The sequence below is a fragment of the Typha angustifolia genome, chromosome 12, assembly GCF_048772165.1.
Source record: "Typha angustifolia cultivar Huaian chromosome 12, ASM4877216v1, whole genome shotgun sequence".
In the NCBI taxonomy this organism is placed as follows: Eukaryota; Viridiplantae; Streptophyta; class Magnoliopsida; order Poales; family Typhaceae; genus Typha; species Typha angustifolia.
The window spans coordinates 11,405,223-11,422,606 of NC_133250.1; positions in this window are offsets into that span (position 1 = coordinate 11,405,223).

Sequence of the window (17,384 nt, forward strand, 5' to 3'; positions counted from 1 at the left end):
TAGGGCATATCCAATGTCACCTTCTCATAATCTAATAATAAATACTCATATAATAGAGCGTCAACAATAATAAAAATATTTTTCTAAAAAAAAAAGCAAAAAGGTAGAATTAAGTGCTTAGGGCATATCCAATGTCACTTTCTCATAATCTAATAATAAATACTCATATAATAGAGCATCAACAATAATAAAAATATTTTTCTCAAAAAAAAAGAAAAAAGGTAGAATATTTTTGATAAATTTTCCTAAATGAAAATAATACAAGCGTCGTCTGTGGGAATCGAACCCATGACCGCATGGTTAAAAGCCACGCGTTATCCGTGAATTTGTGTTGCTTTCGAAGGAAATGGAAGTCCCTCTCCCTCCCTCTAGCGATTCTCTAATTGGTCCTAAGCCTCCTACACCGAACCCCCCTCCACCACCTCGTCCTTCGAATCCCTCTTAAAACAAGAAAGTCCCAATTACTCCCCACCTCAGTGATGGAACAGCAGCTCCCGCTCCGACTCCCATGTCTTGGAGCCAACTTTTCAAGAGCGATAGGGCAAGTCATGTTACGGGCTCCGTCATCATAGATCCTGACCGATTAGTGGCTAGGCGTGAAGAATGGCGATTCAGCCTTATTGGTAAGTTCCTTGGCCGACCCCATCCCCTACTTTATCTGACCAAAGAAACCAGGCATTGATGGGCGCCGGTGGCTTCTTACTAGGTCATTGATATGGCGGCGAGTTTTTTTACCTTTAAATTTTTGGATGAAGATGACATGCTTAGGGTCCTAATTGATGGGCCTAGGACCTTTCGGGGTCTTGTCCTCAACCTCAAGCCTTGGCAACCTGATTTCCAACCTCTTCATGAGGAGATAACTACCACCCCCGTTTGAGTTCAATTCGTGGGCTTACCCTTTGAATATTGGCCTCTCTATATTCTTATGAAAGTTGCCTCCGACTTCAGTAGACTGATTATGGTCGATGCCTATAACCAAGCCAGAGTTCGCAGCGGATTTGCTAGAGTCTGTATTAAACTAGACCTAGCTTTACCTCTCAAGCAAGGTACTGACCTTGGGCCGTCGGGCCGACAATTCTTCTAGCCTGTCGCCTATGAGAATATTTCCACTATCTGTTTTAAATGTGGGAGAATAAGGAACTGTATAGCCGTGTGTCCCGTCGTTATTGAGGCCATGAACGCTACTCCTCCCTTAGTGCCTATCGTGGCCCTGGCGGACAGCGAATCCTTACGAAAATCGCAACTGTCGGAGGAGCTGAGACAACGCAACTAGGATAAGGAAGAAAAGTTTGGTCCTTGGATTCACGTGGTCTCTCGAGTCCGCAAGGGCCGCCGCTAGGACAATGCTCCAATGGCTGAGTTGGTGGCAACCGGGGTGGTCCAAATTTACCCTACGACTACCGAAGAGGCTAACATCACCCTAATTAATGTTGCCATGTCGACTCAATCCAATGGTAATGTTACCGGGTCCAATCAAACCACTTCAGAGATGTCTTGGGCTTAGACTCAACCTGTCATGCGCCCCAAGCACGCCTAGCCACACGCGTGGCAAGTCTGCCACCATACGCAAACTAAGTGCCTCGGGGCGTGGGGTTAATGGAGAGGCCCTCCCTCTCCTATTGCCTGATGAAGCCACGTGTCCCCAATCGAAGGGGCGGGTATCTAACAACGTCAGCAAAATCTCATTAGGCACAACCCCGGGTCACGTTAGGCACTCCACGCAGCCTGCGCCATCAATTCACCATGCCGCCCACGCTGCTTCGGGCTCGACCCCCCTCACTAAGACTGCTGCTTCCCAAGGGACGCCCGTCCCCTTGACTCTCCCTATGAAGCTCAATGAGGGCCACATGGCAAAGGTTGGGCTAATAGTGCTTGATCTCTACCACACGTCCTCATCTATTGCTCCCACCCTTAACCCTAGCCATCAACCCCATTATCCCAACTCAACATTGTCTAACACTCCTCTCCCGACACCTCCTGACATGCTCGAGCCTCCTCTCTCACACCGCTTCGATATGGCTATGGATCTTACCCCATCCACTATTTCGGTCTTACCCTACCTTCCCTCATCCCCCCCAGCCAACTTCCAGTATGGAAACGTCCCCCCTCATGGCCATCTCTCGTGCTGTCACTCGTTTGAATCTGCCCAACGACAGGCCATGGATGAAGATATTCACATCTCCAAGGAGCCGATGGACCATGACCTCATGCCTTCCATCACTGGTGCGACGCTTAATCACTGCCTTTCCTCGCCTCAGACCACCAACCTCAAAGTTGCGGCTCTCCTAAAGCCTAAGTCTCAAGCCAGCAAGTTCAAGGGCTACAAATCTCCTAACACTGACAAAGGCCTCATCTTCTTGGCTGGCCTCACGAAGGGTGGAGTCTCCGACGATATGGTCTCGTAATGAAGCTAATCCCTTGAAATTATTGCGGTCTCGCTAAAAGGAAAGGCCGCTCTGTTTTTCAAAGTTATTATCTATGCACTCTCCTTATTTATTTATCCTACTGGAAACTCATCTCACTAACCGTCATTCTCCCTTCTTCCTTCGTAGACTTCAGTCCAAGTGGCTAGGGATGTATTTCCCCAGAACTGGGTTCGCTGGTGGTATAATGATTGGCTAGAAGGAGGAGGCAGTGCAGGTCTTTGAAGTCTTCGCCTCAGACCAAGACATCCATCTTATTGTCGCGGTGCTAGGTAAAAATTCTTTCCTTCTGTCGGCTTTGTATGCTAGTCTACTCCATTGATCCACAATTGGCTCTGGCATAAACTTAGCCTACTTAATATCTCAGATTTATCTTAGATTATAATGGGATATTTTAACTATATCATGAGCCCTGAGGATAAGATGGAGGGGGCAACCATTCCACTCTACTTATTCTGTTACTACTTGTAGATCCATGGTTGCTAAAAATAATCTTGTTGATATAGGTTTTGTTGGTTCTACTTACACTTGGTGTAATAATCGGCATGACGACCAAAAAATTTTGATTAGTCTTGATAGAGTGTTTTTTAATCCGACGTTTTTTGATATTTATTCAAATTATTCTGCCGTGCATCTTCTGCGGATTGCTTCGGATCACTGTCATGTTTTTATCAATCTTGATGTTTTTGTTAAACCTAAGAGAACTCCTTTTCGTTTTGAATTGTTCTCGTTTGAGTTTTCGGAGGTCTCCGAGATTGTTGACAAGTCGTAGTGCTAGTTGGGTAGCCAGAGTTCTCCTTAGTAGCCTATGGAGATTGTTAAGAAGTCGTTGAGGACTCAAACCTCACCCGTGTTTCTCGTCACCTCTCCATTTGGAATCATTCAGGCCTCGGCCGCCTGGAGGGTGTTTTGACTAAGGTCCGGGCTGCCATGTGTGAGTTGGAACGCAAGGAATCGATCTCCCCCTTGTCTAAAAGGGAGAGTCGCAACCTTGCCTGCCTCAACCGTAGATTTGTACTCGTCCATAGGCAAATTAGTCTCAAGTGGCAGAGCAAAGCAAAGGTTGATTGGATTAAAGATGGCGATTCTAGTACTCAATTCTTTCAACTCTTAGCCAAATTCGTGCTAAACAATATATGATTAAAAACTTAGACCTCAATGATCATACTTGTATTTCAGACAATTCTCTTATAACCAAAGCCTTTGTTAAGCATTACTCTGATCTTTAGTCCCCGAAAACCTCTAGTAACCCTAGTCGTACCTCTCTATCTTGGCCTTCATTCCCCGCCCTAAATCCAGACTGCTATGATGAGATCCTCAAGCCTTTTAGGACTGATGAGGTGAGATCGGTTGTTAACTCTATGCCGGTGGGTAAGGCTCCCAGCCCGGACGGTTTCATGCCGAGTTTTTTCGTACTTTTTGGAGTGTGACTGGGCGGATCTTATTTTGGCTTATTCAAATTTTCATCAGTCTAAGTCTCTTCTCCCAAGTTAGGGGAAAACTTTCATTACGTTATTCTGAAAAAGCCTAACCCCGCCTGGGTGGTGGATTTTCAGCCGATCTTCCTCTGTAATGTGGTCTATCGCATCCTCACTAAAGTCATGGCTAATAGGATAAAACGTTATCTTCTTGAGATCATTACCTTTGAGCAGTCCACCTTCGTAGCAGGTAGACATATTCATGATAATACTTTCCTAGCACAAGAAATTACTCACTTGATGAATAAGTGTTCTAATATGAGAAAGTACTTTGTGATCAAAATTGATCTCGAGAAAGCTTATAATAGAATTTCCTAGAATGCCATTCTGAATGCTCTTAATTTTATGATTTTTTTTTGTCTAAATTCATTAATTGGATCAAAGTCTGTCTGTCCTCGATCTCTTTTGCGGCTATGATTAACAGGCCCCCCTCCTAGTGGTTCACGGGCCACAAGGGTATCCGGCAAGGGGATCTTATTTTCCCGTACTTATTTATCATGGTTACTCAAGTCCTTACTGCTTTAATTAATGAGGGTGTTGCTTGTGGTAAAATCTATCCTTTTAAGCTTTGTAACTTTATGATGAATCATCTCATATATGCTAACGATCTCATGATTACTATCAATGTTGATACTCGCTCATACACCTCGCTTATGGATATCTTCAAAAAGTATGAATTGCTAACTAATCTCAAAATTAACATAGCTAAATCTAAGTCTATCTCCCTCCAGACATTGATTCGGACAAGTTGCTTGATATTCTTATGATTCACGTAGGCACTTATCCTTTTAAGTACATTGGGCTCAAATCTTGCTCATTCGCCTGCTTATCCGTGATCATGAGGCCTTGTTTGCCCATATTGATCAATGGCTGGCTGGGTGGAAACATGCCAATTTAACTTAGGTCGAGCGTCTCACACTCATTAACTCTGTGATTAACTCTATCCCTGTTCACCTCCTATCCTCGTCTTGGACTCCGTTAACGATTGTTGACCGTATTAATAAATTAGCTAGGAGATTCCTTTGGGATAAGAGCAATGGCCACAAAGGACTTCACCTCATTGGCTGGGACAAGGTAACCTTTCCCAAGGCAGAGGGCAGCCTTGCGGTCAGGAAGCTTAGAGTAGCTTGCCTTGCCCTTATGACCAAGAAAATCCAAGCTCTTCTCAATTCGAATGACTCCTTGTAGGTTAGGCTAGTTCAGGCTAATTATGGCACCCCTCACCCTTGGAAGAAGAACCATGTCCGAAACTCGGCTAGCATCAGGAAACTCGTTACGACTGGCCTAACCCACACTCAGGGTGGATTCCAAAAGGTTATTTGGGATGGGAAATCCATAGCATTGGTTACAGATACGTGGATCGGCTCCATTCCGCTAAATAAATTGCCTACTTTTCTCAATACCCAATTTTTGGCCAGGCGAAGGTATATTTTCGGCATTATCCATTCCAAGGCTTAGAATGAGGATCTCCTTACCCAACTTTTTAGACTCGCGCTCCATGAAAAAATTCTCAATATTAATATTCCCTTAAAAGGCGGGGAGGACTACTGGATATGGGCCCCCCATCCTTTTGGCCGGACCTCGGCTAAATCTGCGTACCACTTCATCCGGCTCTCTAAGAAAACTCCTCTTGAGAAATAGAAGGGATGGTCAGTTATGTGGCACCTTCAGGTCCCTCTTAAGGTCAAAATGTTCTTATGAAAATGTTGTTGGAACCAACTCCCAACTAGACCAAATCTGGTCAGGCTAGGATTGAGTTCCGATAGGAGTTGCCATATATGTGATACGAATGATGGAACCATTGCTCACCTCCTCTGTAGATGCTTGTTCGCTCAGGCCATGTGGGCTGAACTCGGAGCTTTATAGCCTATTGGGCCACCGGACTCGGCTTAGGCTAATAGATCATGGCTTCTTAAGTTTAGCTTGCTGCCTAAAAGCTTGCGGGCTCTCCTACTGGCGGTCATCGACGTAATATTCTGAAACATTTGGAAGCATCGTAACAATATCCTTTTTAACTATGTCCGTGAAAGCACTCATATCATATGGGAATGAACACTCGCGCTTGCCTATGAATACTATGAAACGTTGTGCCAAAAGTCTTCTGAGCCACCCGCCCCTCCTCGCCTCATCCAGTGGGAGCCACCTCCTCCGGACTTCCTCAAACTCAACACCGACGATTCCTTTTCGGGTTCCAACGAATTTAGTGGGGCGAGCTTTGTCTTGCGCTCCTCACTAGGTTCCCCGATCTGTGCGGGCTGTCGATATGGCATCTTTCACTCAACTTTGGCTACTAAACTAATCGGGCTTTGCGAGGCTCTTTGCTACCTTAACCAGCGCAGGATCACGCACCTCATTATTGAAATTGACTCGCTGCTCATTGTTAACATCCTGAAAGGTCTCCACCTGGCCCCTAAGGCATCTGCTGCTATCATTGATGACTGCATGCAGCCCCTATCTGCTTTTCCTTTCTTATTTTTGTACCATATCTACTGTGAGTCAAATCAGTCAGCTAATTGGCTCGCAAATTATAGTAGGAATATGGCTCTTAATTGTACTTGCGAGGGTTCATTTCCCCCCTCGCTCGTATTTTCTTTTGGCTGCTGATGTAAATAATGCTTACTGTAATTGGGGAAGTTGATTAATAGATTTTTTTCTTTAAAATAAATAATAATAATAATAATAATAATAATAATAATAATAATAATAATAATAATAATAATAATGATGATGATAATAATAATAATAATGATAATAATGATAATAATGATAATAATAATAATGATAATAATAATAATAATGATAATAATAATAATGATAATAATGATAATAATAATAATGATAATAATAATAATAATAATAATAATAATAATAATAATAATAATAATAATAATAATAATAATAATAATAATAATAATAATAATAATAATAATAATAATGATGATGATGATAATAATGATAATGAATGATAATGATAATGATAATAATAATAATAATAATAATAATAATAATAATAATAATAATGATAATAATAATAATAATAATAATAATAATAATAATAATAATAATAATAATAATAATAATAATAATAATAATAATAATAATAATAATAATAATAATAATAATAATAATAATGATGATGATGATGATAATAATGATAATGAATGATAATGATAATGATAATAATAATAATAATAATAATAATAATAATAATAATAATAATAATAATAATAATAATAATAATAATAATAATAATAATAATAATAATAATAATAATAATAATAATAATAATAATAATAATAATAATAATAATAACAATGATAAGAAAAAGAAAAAGAAAGAAAGAGGAGCAACTTACGATAATGTTAGACAGCATTATTTGGAAGAAGTGATAAGGGAAGGGGTTTTAAGAGCAGATGGATCACTTGGGAAAATCTTCTATTTCTTCTAGCTCTATAGTTGTGAACTTCAGTGATGCTTTAAATAATTACTTTAAATATAAGAAAGGGCTGAGGTAGGAGACCCTCTACCTCCTTTCCCATTTCTGATTGCTACAGAAGGTTTAAACAAAGCTCTAGAGAACGCCAAGCAGAATGGTCCTTTTTAAGTAATGAAGTTCTCAGTGGAATGAGTGAATCTCAAATGTGCTGATTATACCTTAGTGATTTTTAAAGCAATGGTTTTAGTCCTAAGATTGCACCCTTTACTGTGCTGTTTTCAGAGCATTTCAAGATTGAATATAAATTTAAATAAGAGCTCAATAGTTTACTTGGGAAGTGTTAATAGTGAAGCACAGGGAATTTGCTAACATTCTTAATATGTAAAGTGAAGAAGCTCTGAAAAGTATTTGGGTCTTCCATTGCATAAGTGTACTACTAAGAAGCAAAGATTGGCTTTACATCACTGAAAAATTCGAAAAGAAACTGCTGGGTGAAAAGCAAAATTGCTTTCCTTAGGTGGCAGACCAACTCTTGTAAACCCAGCGATTAGTTCTATTCCTCTATATTACTTATCCTTCTTGTCATTCCAAAGTGGGCTGTAAAGAGGATTGATCAGGTTCGAAGCAGGCTTTTATGGAGAGCTAGGGAAAATGCTAAAGAATATTATTAAGCTAATTGAAGTGGGTTTGTAGGATTTAGGTGGTTTTGAGCATTCAGGAGATGAATGTGGAGTTGCTGGCTAAATGGTCGTGAACGTTATTAATTTCCAGAAAACCAGTTTCGGGCTGATATTATCTGTTAGAGAAATTTAACAAAATTAGAAAGGAGGATTTCAAAATTAACACCCTATTTGGATGGAGATAATAGGAGAGAAGAAGACAAGGTTATGAGAAAAAATAATTTTCTTTTGGATTAGTTTAGGAGAGAAAGGAAGAGAAAGGGAGAGAATAATAGCCTCTAGCGATCACTTTTCCTCTCTCCAAAAATAGAAAGGAAAAGAAAGGAAGAAAGAAAATATAAACCCTTTTCATATTTTAACATTTCAAATATGTCGTGCTATTCTATTATATTATTTATAGTATATTATAGCTTATGGATATTATAACTTGTTTATGTACTTTTTTGAAGAGTAATCATATGGATATTATAATGGCTTAATTATACTTTGCTCTCTGAAAATAAAATTTACCTATCCATCACTTACCTACCACCAACCCACCTTAGAAACGAGAAACCAATCTTCTTCCATTTTCATCACATCTTCTCTTTTTCTTCCTTTCTCATCACATCTTCTCTTCTTTCTTTCTCATCACATCTTCTCTTTTACTTCCCTTCTTCCACTGCTTCTCTCTTCTTCCTCTTTAATACGCCACTTCTATCTCTATACAAAACTTCTCTTAAACTCTTTCCTCTTAAAGATGCCAAGGTACTCAAGTATCGAAGAACCTATACGCATTCCTCAGTTTCGGCAAAGTGTAGAGATGAACTAAAGTTTATGATATATAGGCTAGGTGTTGTTCTCATGTTGATAAGGAGGCCGAAGAGTCTTTGCTCTGGTTATAATTGGAATAGTCTCCTTCCCAATTTTTTATTTGTATTATTTTTGTGAATATCTAACTGAAATGCTTGGGAAAGAGATGGCTTGAAATTACTTCACAATAGCAGCTTCCTTTTTTATTGCTTACATAGTTTTTACGACATCCAATGGTAATTTTAAGAGTCATTTATAGACTAGTAGATGCCATGTTTGCGTAATTCTGTTTGTTCTTTAGTTGCAAGCCTAATTTGATAAAGTCCTTTCTTTTAGTATATAACAAGAGATAAATTCAGAAGTGCAGATTTATTGAAAAATGCTTGGGAAAGAAATGGCATGGAAAAAAAGAGGAAGTATAAGGAAGGAGATGAGGGCAAAATTGTCAAAATTATGTTTTTGGCTTTCATGAGGTAATTAAATCTATCTGAAAATAATATAGCATTCACGTCTTCGCATGTGAGTTTTAACCTCACGAATGGCTAACAAACAAGTTTAGTTGTAGCATTTCAAAAGTCTACAAGAGTATTTGTACACTTTTATAATACGAGAAGGCAAAGTGATATATAATCAAAGTATAAGGGCAAAATGTAATTAAGCCTATTATAATATATGATAAATGATATAATAGTAAACATTCTCTTATGTTGTTTCGTTGTTTTTTTTATAAGCCAGCGGAGTAAGAAACTTAATTTTCTTTTCTCTTCTCTCGATTACAACCAAATAAAATGAGAAAGAATTATTTTTCTCCCTTTTCTCTTCTCTAACCTTCGTTTCTCCTCATATTCTCTCCATTCAAACAGAGTGTAAAGTTTCTTTTCTGATCTATCTCTTTGGAGAGGTGTGACACATAGTAGCCTTCCTTTCAAAGCTAGTATTCTTAAGAAAGTAGGAGATAAATTATGCTAAGTCATGGACTGATATTTATTAGAGGAGTGTTCCAATACCACTCTTTTCCTATTGTTTTGTAACTAGAATGAAAATTGTTGTGATGAAGATGTGGGATGGTACTCAATCAGAAACTTAAATATGAGGAGATTGCTTTTAACCCTCTATTTTTAAACACAAGAGGAACAACAGCTGAGGCACATATTAGAAACTCTATTAGACCTGACAGAAATTGGAGAGATAGAGTTGGATGGAGGTTTTGTACCAATAAAATTTACACTGTCAAATCATTATATAAATTTTTAAGTAATGGTGGTACAATTGCTTGGGTGATACCAGGGTTATGGAGAATGAATATTCTTCTAAAAATAAAGCCTTTCTCTTGCTAGCTTGCAACAATAGAATATTGACAAAGGATAATTTGGCCAGGAGGAATTGTTCTGGTGACGGCAAATACAGTTTCTGTAAAAAGGATGAATTAGCTAATTGCTCTTTTGAAAATTAATTTCGCTAAGAAAGTGTTGTGTAAAGATAAGTATAGGACAATTTCAAGCATCCTAGATAAATAGCGGACCTCAGGATACTGGGGAAGTGTAGGGTATTTAAAGATGCAAAAAATATTGGAAGATTTGGATGGCTACATTTTTATGATGCATATGGTTGGAGAGAAAACTTTTCAAAGTGCTGCTCCTAAGAAGCCAGTGCACCTCTCTTTCACCATATTAATAGCGTTTATAACCGAGAGCAGCACTAGGTGGAGAGTAAAAGTCTGGAATTCAAGTCTATGTAAAGCAAAAGGGTACTGTCCAATCTATTGACTTGAGTTATTTGTTCTGTCTTCTGTTCTGTGTTACATAATATACTTGCTTTTTTTTGCCATGGGTATACTAGTGTAGCTGGTGGTTGTGAGGTTTTGGTGGTGGAATGTTACTTTTTTACTTGCCAAAAATTTTGTTATTTTCAGTTGATACTGTGTTATTAAGTATATAGTTGATTTGTTATGTCTGTAAATAGGTATATGCAGGGTTTTTGGTTTCTGCAAAAGGAGAATACATCCATTCACAAACTTTCTTCACAAAAAAAAAAAAAAAAAAAAAAACACTTACTTGAATATTATCAAGTCACCATGTGAGAAATTTATACTTTCAAGGCAGAGCCTTCATTGTCACAAGATCACCTATTTCATGTTACTGGTCAGCATAAGTAAATGCAAGATCACTCACTCAAATATTAAAGGAAAAGCTAAATCTATCCTTATCTTCACATAACTGAATCAGTCAACTGAGAAAAAAAGTTACCTCTCAAAGATCCAGGAAGGTAGTGGAACTTGGTCGGCATAAGTAAAATACAGGACACACTCTTTCAAATATTAAAGGAAAAACTAATTCTAAGCTATGTTCAGATTGCTAGTCAGTCAACTGAGTAAAAGTTACCTCTCAAAGATTCAGGAAGGTAGTGGAACTTGCCATAAATGTCGGATCCATGGAACTACGCACCACAGGAACAATAGTCAGGTACCGATCTGTTAATTGGGTACCAATTAAATAAGTTGATATAAATGTCTTTGATGTCTGCTTTTTGGAATTTCATGTTATCTCCAAATTTTCTGCTTGAATAAGTGAAAGTGTTTCAGCATCCAGGATAAAAATAAATAAAATAACACACGACAATGAGTTTAACTGAACTCATACGGAAAGCTTAGCTCAAGCAGGATTGCATAAAAAAAGATCTGCACTGAAAGTACAGCACAGCATGCAAAAATAAACAAAAAAAAAGATAGATGGAAGCATAGCATGTAAATCAAGCATAAACACTTAAATAAAGTTGTCTACTAGTGTATGCCTTTTGCTTAATTAGGGGCAAATCTGCATAAGCTTGAAGCACTCAAGAGTCAAGAGTATAAACCTAAGACTCTTCTTAGGTTGGGGTGTAATTTTGCCCCAACCTGTTAACCCATTACAAACCTTAGAGTATAAATGGATGTGCCATAAATAGGTTGACCCGTCTAACCAATTTATTATTTAAGTTGTATTCGTATTTGAGAGCTTTAACCCTGTTGACCCAATTAACCTGCATAAGTTAATTAAAGTTTTGTCTACCAGACACAGTTACTGCCGGTGATCCATTTAACTATTTTAGCGGGCTAGCTGCTGAATATTATAGCTGACATATGTCACCTAAACCCTAATGCTTGCTGCCCCAAGGCCCAAATTCTATTGAAATGGCCACTCCATCATAGCTCTAGAAGATCCTCACTGGGATCCATCCTCCTCTATCCCTCTGAACAGTATTATATATTATGGCTTCTAAAGCACCTAACCGTTGTTAGCTCCATTTACTCACATCAATCACTCCCATCCATGAGCCATGGCGCGTGGGCGACTATTCCCTCTCCCATATGGATATCTCCTTCCTCTTATTTCTAGGATTTGAGGCGTGCATCGAGAGGTTTGAACTCCCAATAACATGTTGATTTAACTACACTAAATTTCATTTACCAGTTGTTTGTGTAACAATTTGTCATTTGCATATTTCGTGGTGCTTGAGCTATCCTTCTTGTCTACAATTAGTCATTGTGCGCCCTACATAAAGGGTGCATGCCGTTCAGCGATTTACCAATGTTTGAGAGCATGACCAGAAGCTACAAAGTCAACATTGCCATCTCTTTTATTCACCTGCAAAGTTCAATAGCAAGGAACAGGATGATACTCTTCAAGAGAATGAATGAAGAGGCTTCAATCACTGCAGTGGTCCAGGCTTGACAAATGTGGGGAGATAGACTGGTCACTTCATTTGCTTCACCTTATTTGCCAAATTAGAGCATTTTGATCATGTATTTAAGTTTGATATGCTTGTATTTTGTGATCTATTTGTGAACCAATGATACCAGAGTCATATCAGTGATGGCGGATTATTTTTAAAGTGATGATGACACATTAGTACTTTAACTTGTGGTGTGCAGTTCTTCTGAAATTGGCACAAATGCATGTAGTTTGTTGAATGTGGTGAAGGGTTTGTTATTTTATACTATGTTGATTAATTTTGTGACTATAAATTGTTCAATGTAGCAAATTATGTCATATTCTATTGTGTGTGATTTTATTGTGTTAAGAAAAAACTGCTTATCATGTTTACTGGTTGTGTCAGTGGGTAACCGGCTTGTCTATTTTCATGTTGTCCATGTCAAGTAGATGTGTCATATGAACACAACTCATTCATTACATGGGTTACACAACCCATGTAATAAATATCATTGTGTTCATCTTAGTATTGTTGGAAATTTTATGTGTTTAACATAGAGAATTTTATTAACTTTGAGCTAAATTTTAAACGGAGCCCACACATTATTAATAATGATTTAATGGTGAAATTAATTTAGTTTAAACAATAATTTATTGTCATATATTCACTTAGTCAAAATCTATTAAGAGAAGTGAATGAAATTTGACTTTTATATTTGAGAAATACTAGTATGGTATCTAAATGACAAACTTCTTATTCGCTTTGCATCTTAAAAAGGGCACCTATTTTGTGGGCTCAGGAGTGCAAGCGAGTTATGTGTATAGTCAAGTTCAATTTTAATTTTTTACTTGATACAAGTTTAAATCTAGTTAGGTTGGTCGGTCGGTTAGTTGAACCGAAATCAAAGTGGTGTCCGCTTAAGTTGTCGATTAGTTGGTTGAACCCGAAATAATGCATCCGCTTCACAATATAGCTTGTTAATTGGTTTTAGGACACAAATGATGCATCCATTAAATGATCAATCGCATCCTTTAAGTCAAGCCTATTCAATTTGCTTAATTTTTTACACTCTGAATTTTGGTTCATTTCTTTTAAGTCTGGTTTGAATCTTAAGTCTGCATTTAAAAAAAAATACAATACGGTTTAAGTTCAATAAGGTATTGAATAGCTGTTTTCGCTACAATTTAAGATAGTGGTGTAATAAGACCCGGCGTCCACTGTTCTAGAAGTGTCGGTGGAGGGCGAATTGGTCTCAAAGAGATAGTGTCCAACACTAAGATTGAACCTGTAAAATTTTACATTCTGTAGTCTGTAAGTTTATTTTATTTACTTATTTTGATTAGAGTTTTATGACTCTTTAGAATTAGATCGTTACTGCTAACAAGTATAAAGTTGACCAACTTGTGCAAACCAACGTGATGACAACCCTACTCTTACTAACAGGTTTGGGCTTTTCGTAGATAAAATTGATACTATCTAGAACTTGCCACCAAGCACTATCCACGAGATAAAAAAAATGTCAACATCTAGAAGAGAATAGTGCTCAAGAAGATTCATCCTCCCTACATACAAGCTAACAAGGGGTCATCATCTTGTCATTTTGCCTAAATATCTGCACATGATCCAGAACAAGAATTGTCGCTTCAGTGGGCATCGGAAATGAGCAGTAACATAGGTAGCAATAATTCAGTTTAGGCATCAATTCAGTTCAGAGTGTTGAAGAAAGAATGCATATTAAAGCAATATCTGTAGGAGGATTTGTTTCCTTAAAAACAAGAGAGAAGACAGCCAAGCCTAAAATTAGCATCTGAATCTCTACACAAAACTGAACCCCCTTAAAAAGCGAAAGATAGAAATTAACGAGTTCTCCAATCACCGACAAGAAGAAGAACCTTAACTGATATGTCATCTATTACATATTAACTGTAGAACCAAACTGAATAATTAATTTTAGGAAGTGATAGAAAGATCTACTTACAAGGTTGGTGCGGGGGGGGAAATGGCGGAAAAGCTCAGTGACGGCGAGCTCGAGGAGAGAGGAGGCGGAGCTTGGTGACGCGGCGGAGAGCTGGAGAGTTGATGGCGACGGAGGGAGGGAGTTGCAAGGTAAGGGGTGGTGACTTTGGGAATTTCAGTGGCGGCTTTAGATACGGCTTTTGGTTTCGACGGTGACTTGCGTAGATTGAGAATTGTGAAGAAGGGTAGTTGCTTAGTGGATAGGGTTTTGGTAAAACGGGTCGGATTTAGGCTTGTATCTGTACCCAAATTGTTTAAACAAATCGGTATCCATATTTTTAAAAAAAAATTCTACCTGTATCTAAATTAGAGTATATGGTTAGATAGGAACTTTTAAATCCAAATCCGATTTGAATTGGATTGGGTAGTAGAAGAGGATCAGAGTTGTCAGAACATGTTTTCCCAATTATTAATATAAGACATCTTTAATCAAATTAAAATATTATATTTAGAAAATAGAATATTATTATAAGTAAAGCGGTTGCTTTTGAAAATTTAGAATTCTGAGTCATATGGAGTTATTTGCACTAAAAACCACTTGAATTTTATTTTTGTGAGTCGGATTACATTTTAGAATTCTCTTATAGATAAGAATTTTTCTATTTTCTCATTCTAAGTTTGTCCTTGATTAATTGGTGCCTCGTTAAATGTTATTTATTATTTTGGATCAAATAAGTTGATTCATCACATCTATCCCTAGTTAACAAATCCTAATAACACCTCAACTTTGATCCTTAAGATTAGATACTTGCCAAAATAGCACTTATGGGCGTAGCCTAAAGCCTGTGCTTCTTGGATTTAGTATTCTTTAATGAAGATAAGGAGGAAGTCTTTTCCCCACCTATGTAGACATGTGGGCAATGGTGAATCCATTTCTATTACATATGATTCTTCGATTTTCAATATAGATTTGAAGGACAAAGTTCTTTTCTAACGAAATCAATAAGGTCAAACATCTCCCTTGATAGCCTGAAATGGGATTCCTTTTTGATCAATTTCTCTCGGGACATAGCTATGACTATTCGTAATATTGTGATGAACCCGTTTTTAACCTAAATGCGAATGCTTCTCCAAGACGCTCGCTGCAGGAGTTTTCAGCGATTTGGTTAGGGTCACTTTCCTTGGGGAAGGCAGCTTGCTTGCTCCTCTAATCCAGCGTCCTCTTTAGAATACCATCGGAATGATAGATCTACTTCCATGAGTTAATACGTTCAAATGGTGTTGTTTGGTGGATGCCCTACCTAGTAGAGGCGTCGTTAGACGTGGAGTCCACAAGGTTGAGGATACTTATCCCTTTTGCATGCAAGGCATGAAAACCCTGGGTAGATCACTTTTCATGGGTTGCAAGTTGGCTAGGGCAACCTAGTTTTCTAGCAAACATTGCCTTAGGTTGGAGGGCTACGCTGACAATCTAACAATTGGGTCCTCTATTAAAGGACAATGTCTTAAGGATCTTATAAGTTATGCTTCCTACGATGACATGGTCTTATGGAGCTGTTAAGAATAGGGTGGTCTTCGAAACTTCGGTGATCTTTTCCTTAGCAATACTAGTTGAGATTGATGGTCTCAACGGCGACCAAGTTTAAGCATCTATTTCAATCTGCTTGGGTTAGCTGCACTTGAGAGATGCTATACGGATAAGCCAAATGGGGTTAGATGCTATGAGGAGAGAAGAGGCCCTCAAGGTGGCCTAATGGGCGCTTTCGCTATGCAAACTATTTACAAATTTGAGAATTATGTGAGGGAAAATAAAAAGAGAAGATTTCATTTGTATTTACAATCTAAAAATTAAAATTTTTTCTCTAGTTTATCTAGTTAATAGATAAATATAAGTGGCTCTCTTTTACTTTTGCATGATAGTTGAAAGTAGCTCTCTAGTCCTTTGCTTTAAAAATATTCATATTTCTCATTTCTCTTTTCCATTTCTACAAAAAATTTTGAAACGTTGCTTTGGGTTATTTGAGCTGTAATTTTGATCAGCCACCAACACTAACAGGTTATACGGTCACGCCCCTCTCTTGCTTAACTTTGCTCAAGATAAATATCATTCCAAATATCCCCAAGAGGTGTGATATTAGACAAAGCATAGACATCCATAAGTGAGACTTACTTTAGCATCTAAATGAAAATAGGATGAATTAAGTTCTGATGAAAATATCTCGAGGCCTTAAAAACCATTTCTAAAGATATTTTTGATCAAACAAAGGGATTGGATGTTTAGTTTTGCTCGAAATTAAACTGTTAGCAACCAAAAGCAAATTATGGCAACAGCTTTGATTTTCAGAAATTTTCATTTTAGTTGAAATAGAAGAAAATGGCTATGAAGGGAGTCTGTAGATTCAATTAGATAAAGCTGAACCTAGCTTTCAAGTCCTTTATTTTTTCTCAAGTAATCACACATTCACCATTATAGAGCCAAAGCTAATTCAGCTCTCTGTACATAAATTAGGATCCTAAAATATAGGATCTTGCCTAATCAAAACAAAACCCCTAATAGGACTCTTTACAACTCCTAAATAATAATATAAAGATTTACTGTACTTTGTCAAAAAAGGTATCGTTACCTCAAAAAATGAGAGGTGTATGGGAGGATATTAAAGCATCCCCGATAAAAGAGACTAGATAAATCAGTAGGCTGGATAATAAACTATGTATGGGAAGAGTTACGAGTTTTCCGTTAGCCAGCTTATCAGCAATAAGGTTTGCTTCTCGATAACATTGGGAGATAGCAAAATTTTTAACACAGGTAAAGGTGAAAAATATCCAAAAAGAGATGTCTTCATCGGCAAGGATGGTCCTTCTTTAAGTTGATTAAGGTGACGAGGCTCTGAGAGTCCGATTCAACAAGGAACCTGAAGTTATGTAGTTT